Source organism: Lepisma saccharinum, chromosome 14 (genome assembly GCF_977018435.1).
Source record: "Lepisma saccharinum chromosome 14, izLepSacc3.1, whole genome shotgun sequence".
NCBI classification, from domain to species: Eukaryota; Metazoa; Arthropoda; class Insecta; order Zygentoma; family Lepismatidae; genus Lepisma; species Lepisma saccharinum.
The window spans coordinates 49648558-49655860 of record NC_139242.1 but is presented as its reverse complement, the minus strand read 5'-3'; positions in this window follow the sequence as shown (position 1 = coordinate 49655860).

Here is a 7303-nt window from a genome sequence, read left to right as displayed (position 1 = left end):
AAACATCGCATAACCTAAACACACACTCAAGTATATCACTTCCTAATCCACGCAGTGCTAAAGAGGACAATTTACCACAAAGGGCTTTTACTTCAATGCCAAAACTGCCTATGAAAAAATAACAGGACTTGCTGTCATTATGTCAAGGAGTAATACGAGTAATTTCCCATCCTGATTATAAATACTTCTATGTCAGATTACCTCACTAATTGTACAACCATTTTGCATCTATTAACTTTTTATTTGATAACAGACTAGTGTTGGTCAATGTATTACTATTTTGTTCCTTACATTTTACTTCCTGAATTTTATTATTCTTAAAATTTATTTAAGGGTACGTCTAGTGTTGTGTGAATTTCTCTGTTTCTTACTGTTACGTATTAAACTGTTATGATGTATGTTATGATTAGTATATTAAGGATTAGCCTAATATTTAACTCTGTATAAATATCCAATAAATAAGTTGAAAGTTTTAGCCTTGAACTGTAGAATTCTCAGTTTTAGTGAAAATTACAATGACGAAGAATATTCCAATTTTCTTTTTTTTTTCACGAACTGACGAATAGATTCAATGAAATCCTTTGTTCATTTATTGTTCATTAAAATTCTTTCTACGGTGTTCTTTCTCATGTGAACTACCTTCTCACACAGCATTTATTGTTATCTCAAAATATAGTTTAGCTCGAATATTTTTTTCAATGATTCGCAAGTAAAGCAAAATTTGCTACTTTCAACTTTGTTTTTCTCAAAATCAATATTTTGCACATTCGCCGGTTCGTGATGCAGGGGAGTTGACACATTCGCCAGTTCGTGAAAACATCGACGATATATATTTCCATGAAAGTAAAGTTTTAAATTGTACTTTATAAATAAAGCTTTTTTTTTTCGAAAAATCATGAAGCGTCTTAACCAATGCGTCCATGTATTACCGGTGTTACGTATGTGTGAAATTTGGAACAGGTGCAAGTCGATTAAGAGGGAAGATGAAAATAGTTTGAGAATGAATTAATGTCAAATGTAACCAGAAAAAAGTGGGCATGCTAATGTTACTGTTTCATTCAGTACGATGTTCTTTTTCAGTGACTATAGCCTGGTCATGAAATCGTGAATATTATTATTAAACCAGCCTTTCTCTTTCGAGAAAGAACTGCAACGATATGATCGCAATTTTCTCCTGTCCCAGCTTTTCAAGTACAGGTCAATTTCAATTCCTTTATTTTCAAATAATTTCCGAGAACCCCAGTTACATGACGTGCAGATGATACAGCACTGCTTTGGACAACCAGTGCGTATACATAGTTTCGTCTGCATTTTCCGTGTTATTTTTGCCTATCATAATTAAATGCTTCGTTCTCAGTACAGCTTCACATTTGTTAGAGTACCTGGAATTCACATCGCATTCGCAATATTTAATAATAATGCGTAATTTAAACGTTTTCTACCATACCAGTCATGCCAACACGCTGCTCTTTTGTACTACTGCTGAATGTAAACAAAGATCTATCCTACTTAGAGCGGCCATATTGGAAGCGACACTAGCGCTCAGGTGGTAATTTTAATCGCGAATAGGCAGTGACCACACTACAGGGAGGCAGGAACGCCCCCCCTATTCTCGTTCGACAATTTTTCTCTCTCTATCTTATCTGCCCCCAGTAAAACGACAAAAATAAATAAATGAATGAATGCTCTTTTAGCCAAAGTATGCATTTTTGTGTCGTATGTAACGGAATAATAAACATGATTGCCCCGGGAAAATATGACTTGCCCCTCCATCTTTACTATTGCGCCGTCACTAGCTACAACATATTTTGATTTCTATTGTTCCCACATAAAGTTAAAAAAAGTAAAGTGTTCCCCTGTGCTTAGCACCACGCCATGAAGGCGTATAGGGGGTGTGGGGAGTAACGCCCCGCACATATTTATTTTAATTTTAGTATTGTGAATCATATTCCACTGTGTTACCTCACGTAGCTCCCCCCCCCCCCCCCCCCACACACACACGTACGATTTCAGTTGTAAGTTTTAGACTAAGCTTGTCAAATGTCCACTTATATCTTTGTATTCTTGAGCCATTTAAAAAAAAAAACATTTCGTCCCTTCTTCTGGACTATTTCACAGCAATGCTTTCCCACTGGAAGCCTCTTTGCAGATCGAGATCCGTGGCTATAGCCTTCCCAAGCCACCGTCCCCTCCAAATACTCTCTTGGCCTCATGAAAGAAAAATATATGTATTTCTACGAAATATTAATTTGACTTGGCAGTTTCTTTTTTCGAACAGGAATAAGTTTTAAATTTTAATATCATATAAATTTACACTAGCAATTTTTAGTAAAGGTTTTGCGTAACTCTAAAAGTACATTTAGAGACTGCAAGGTCAACTCTCGATATTTCAGATATATTAATAATTTTCATCGCAACGTCTTGTAATAATTATTTGTTACTTCAATAATCTCCTCGCAAATGTTTCTCGCATATTAAAACATAGATGCCATTTTCTGTTTATGTCCTTGTAATGCTGACCTCCGTGGCGAAGTGGTTAGCACAACGCTTTACGATGCCAAGGGCCTCCAGGTTCGAATCCCCGCCCGGGCATGGGTCTACTCTCCATTCTTCAATTTCATCATATCATCACGCATCCTCATCTTTGCGATTAGTCATATGTGACAGATAAGCGAAGTAAAATAAACTTAAGTCTATTAATCAATTATTTTTTAAAACTCTTGAATTCTTCTTTAGCATGCCACGTTTTTGTTAAAATTATATTACGATTTGTAAAATGACGAAATTCTAAAGGAGAACACGTAACTTTCTTTGTAGAGCATCGGTCAGAAAGTTTCAGGAATATGGATTTTCCATATACATTTTTTCACATGTACTTTGCCCCCTTTTAAAAGTAGCGCGTTTTCAATTATGTTACTAATCATTAAAAGGATGTATCAATATCATCTTGGAGGATGACAATTATTATTTTCCCCCTCCTAAAAGTAATAATATACTTTCGCCCTCTGAATCTCCCATATAAATGCTAGGGGCCGTCTGCTTCAGCCGAGCTCACTGCTTCTCCGGTGACGTCACGCGTTCGTGCAAGATCGGCAATCTTCGGATGGCTTTACCTAATCTCTATCTACCTTGGTTGTTGCCAGTGCAGCATACGAAGTAAGAACTGAGCACTTGTTTTCATCAGTTATGCGAAGATAGTTAGTGTTGCCCACGGGACGAGACGGGACAGGCTTTTAAAAATTCGAGACGAGACGAGATTGACCATGTGTCATAAGACAAACGAATATTTTCGAGACGAGACAGCATTTCCACGAGACTCCACGAGACGAGACAGGCCAAAGTCTCGTCTCGTGGGCAACACTAACGATAGTCAAGAAAGGTATTTGTTAAAGTTCTACCACAGAGTAAGTAATTACTTACTCTGTGGTTCTACTATGAAGGAGTAGACGTTTAGAATCCGTCGGATGATCAACTGCAGAGCAGATTATTAAAATATGACGTGTCTTTGTGGCCGCCAGTTGTATAGCACACTTACGTACCGCAGAATCTACGTACATACAAGCAGATACAAGTATCTCATGTACACGCACGACGAACGTTTTGATATATTGAATTATTTTGTAAATGGAAAAGTGAGGGAAAGATAATTCTATAAAACAAGTGATATTATTATATTATAAAGTATGCTTAAGTGAATCTTTGCCAACAAATCTGCAGAAGTAATGACACATAACAAATGCTAGTAAATATATGTGCTTTCAAAGTCGCCTTTCCTCCTGAGCGATTTAGGGAAAACCTATGATATGGCATGCCATTTTCACTTGCACGAATTTACTTTTAGCAACAAGGGAGTTTTCAGATTGAAGCGACAAGCGATATCGGGGTTTCGCACAGAAGCATTCGATCTAAAGCAAACCATTCACAAGTCACGCTTGCGCAAATAACAGGCCGGGGCAACACAATGCACGGTATTGATAAAACGGCCCAGTCCGAGCGACAAGCGACACCTGCAATTTGTCGTTCGGAAGGTATTGTTTATTTTTTAATATTGATTTCCAAGAGACACGTATCGCTGCAGTCTGAAAGCTTCCTTACGTGTCGCTTGGACTGGACTGTTGTTTTCTCAGTACCATACATCGTGTCGCCTCGCTCTGTTGTACTCGTGGCTGTTGCTTGTCGCTTCGGTGTGTAATCTCCGTGCCACTTAAAATAAAGTGAATCCTCAGTGATCAATGAAATTTTTCGAACCGAAGCGAAACGACAAGCTGCACGTGTCGCTCAGATTCCCAATGGCGTGTATTGTGCCGCCTGAGACTTGATTTCCCATGAGCGGTAAATGCTTATTTATAGACTAAATGGGCCTGTGTCGCTTGTCACTTCGGTACGAACCACTGCTGTTGCGTGTAGCTTCGGTTTGAAACCTCACTACGAGGCGTGCTTTTCACCACAACACAATACGCAGATAAACGATCAACATTTTGTAACAAAATGCAAGTCGTAAAAATCCTTTCCGGGTACCAGTCCTTTCTCGTTCTGCTTGTATCAACAGGTTTCGTTTCTCTACGTCCTTCAGAAACCTACGAAGTGATACTATTCTATGGTGATACTTGACTCAATAAATTTGTTCCCGATCGAACTGTGCAACCATATGCTACACAGCTGACACCCTATTTCTTTGTAAAAGAATCTCCACTTTGCCCTTTCATATTAACGTCCATAGCATCCTAAGCGTAACCGGATGTTCGAGGGGGACCAGACGAATGCGCATGCTCCGCAGTAGCTCCGCCTTTAACACCGTCTATTAGATTCAGAGCACTTTGGGGGGGGGGGGGGGAAACAGGAGTGATGGGAAAGTTTCAAAGTTACTTGGTTGATGCGAATGAATTGGCATGGAATTTAAATATAGAAGATCCAAATGTAGGGAATACTGTAGGTACAGGTCCGAAATTGAAAGAAGAAAAAAACAATTTCAGTACGAAGCAGATGACGAAACTGTTGAAAGTCCACAAACACGGCACAAAGTTGATTTTTATTACCAGGTCCTAGATGTGATTATTTTAGAACATCGTAGTGAGATATCCCTTTGTTATTAATCGTATTGCAATAGCGTAACAGGTCTCAGTTATTTATTTTATAGTTTGTGTTTTACTTAGAATGATACGTGGATTGATACGATATATTGATTTTCAATTTCCCGTTGCTGTGCAATGACGGGGGGGGGGGGGGTGCGTTCGAAAGGGAACAGCATCTGTCGCGACCGCCCAGTTCGGCAAAATGACTCGCGCCGGCCTTTCTTTGTCTCTCTCTCTCTCTCTGTCTGCCTGGCTCTTTAATTTTCTTCCTTTCACTTCTCTCATCTCTTTTTTTACTACCTCCATTAAAACACTTCTTTCTTATGGTGGCATATAAACATGATGTCGGTATGTCTAATTTAAGGACACAACGTTTCGATTGTGATCCCCCCTTTGGAAAATTTTATGCGGGCGCCCATATCTGAGGACACCGCCGGGCATACATGATCTGTGCATCCTGCATAAATATATATATATATTTTATTTCAGCCTTGCTTAATACAGTAGTACCTCAAAATTCGTTATTTTCATTGGCTTGCGAGTGATCGTCAACGTCAATGTTGCTCTTCAGAATCTAGCGTATTGGAGGTTATTTGTTCTTTGTTGTTAGTTGTTAATGCTTCTGGAGATACTGACTGTCCTGTCCACCGTAATCAGCATGAAGTCGTGGCGTTGCACTCAGTTAAGACAGGACCGACGACAGAATTCAAGGGGACTAGGGCAATGCTTATTTTTGGGGACTCTAGTCTAGGATACGTGTAACTTTGTTATGCAGACACCCCTCGCCTAGAGTTGTTCACGAGACGAGACAAACTATATTACTGCAGGAGGCCTTAGAAAGAGCGTTTCGCGGGCTAACAGCAGATGTCGCTCTCACACTATTGCCCAAGGAATTGCCGATACTTTCGTGTCGTCTGCTCCTCAGCCGAACAAACAGGCCGAGGTAGCAAGAGGCAGAGGTCATTCCTTGGGCAGAGGTCGTTCACCCTTCCAGAAGGGTGCAGCGAGCTAGCTGTGGCAACCGGGCTCGCTCATTCGCGGACCGCGGACCTGATTGGTTCTTGCAGACACACCCCCATATTGTCGTCTGCTGCAAGCCCGCGAGCGATCTTTTTAAGGCCTCATGGAGTATAATATTTTCGAGACGAGACAGATCAAAGTCACGTGTCTCTTCCGCTTCAATACTATTAAACCCTTCCCAACGGTTATAATTTCATTGTTAAGCAGGGCAGTTCAAACCAGTAACCTATTTATTAACAATTGAAAACCTAAAATTGGTATGGGTAATAATTATGAAATGTAATAACGTAAAAATTCACGAGGTTAGCCCTATCCAGGACCATATTTAGGTCCCAAAAGGATCAAATTAGTAACAGTGCTGACAGTTTTTTTTGCCCATTATTTTCCCACAGTTATTCAGCCGAATGCTGGAATGGTATATTTAACGAATGCCACGGACGGTTTCTTGTGCCTTTTCCTTCCATCCCACGTCTCTCGCCTCCCGCCATGTCCGTGAATGTCGATTGCTTCTTATTTTTCTCTCTTAGCAACAAAGTATTTTTTGTGGCAGAGCTCGTGTTTTTCTCTCAATAAGCGCATACATTTGCATTATCGTTCTGTTCCGAGTAGAACGCAGCCTCGGTTAAGAAAACAAGTGAAACAAAATTTTTTTGGTATCCCATTCCATAGTATTTTTATGTTGAGAGATTTGAGAGATGGATAAACAGTTTTTTTCCCCTCTACAGACAAAAATTGAACCCGAAATGTCAGACGTCACTACCAGATAGAATATGTGGCACGCGTAACAAATCACAAAATTTGTTTTGATCTATGCGCGTTAGTAAGTTTCATATAATTCCCATTTTATAAGTTCAAATTTCAATTCTTTTTAACCTTTTGGTTGGGCCAGGTTAACTCTGAAAACGAAAATCATCAAGTACGTACAATTCACATTTTCTCATTTTACAAAGATCATTAAAGACAGTTACGTTGCTCTCAGGAACGTGTACTGTAGGTGTTCGCATCGGGAAATCGTCTGCTTGTAGTCGCGTAAACGAGAAAATACCGAGAATTACAAATTCTGTCATTACTAAACGTAAAAATAACCCAACACGTGCACCTTCTTATTTCTATGACAGACGCAGTTTCCTGTCACAGTTAAAACATCATTAAACAGCTTACTCACGCAGGTCCCGAAGTTTGTTTGTATGATAAAGCCAGCCAGCAGGAGA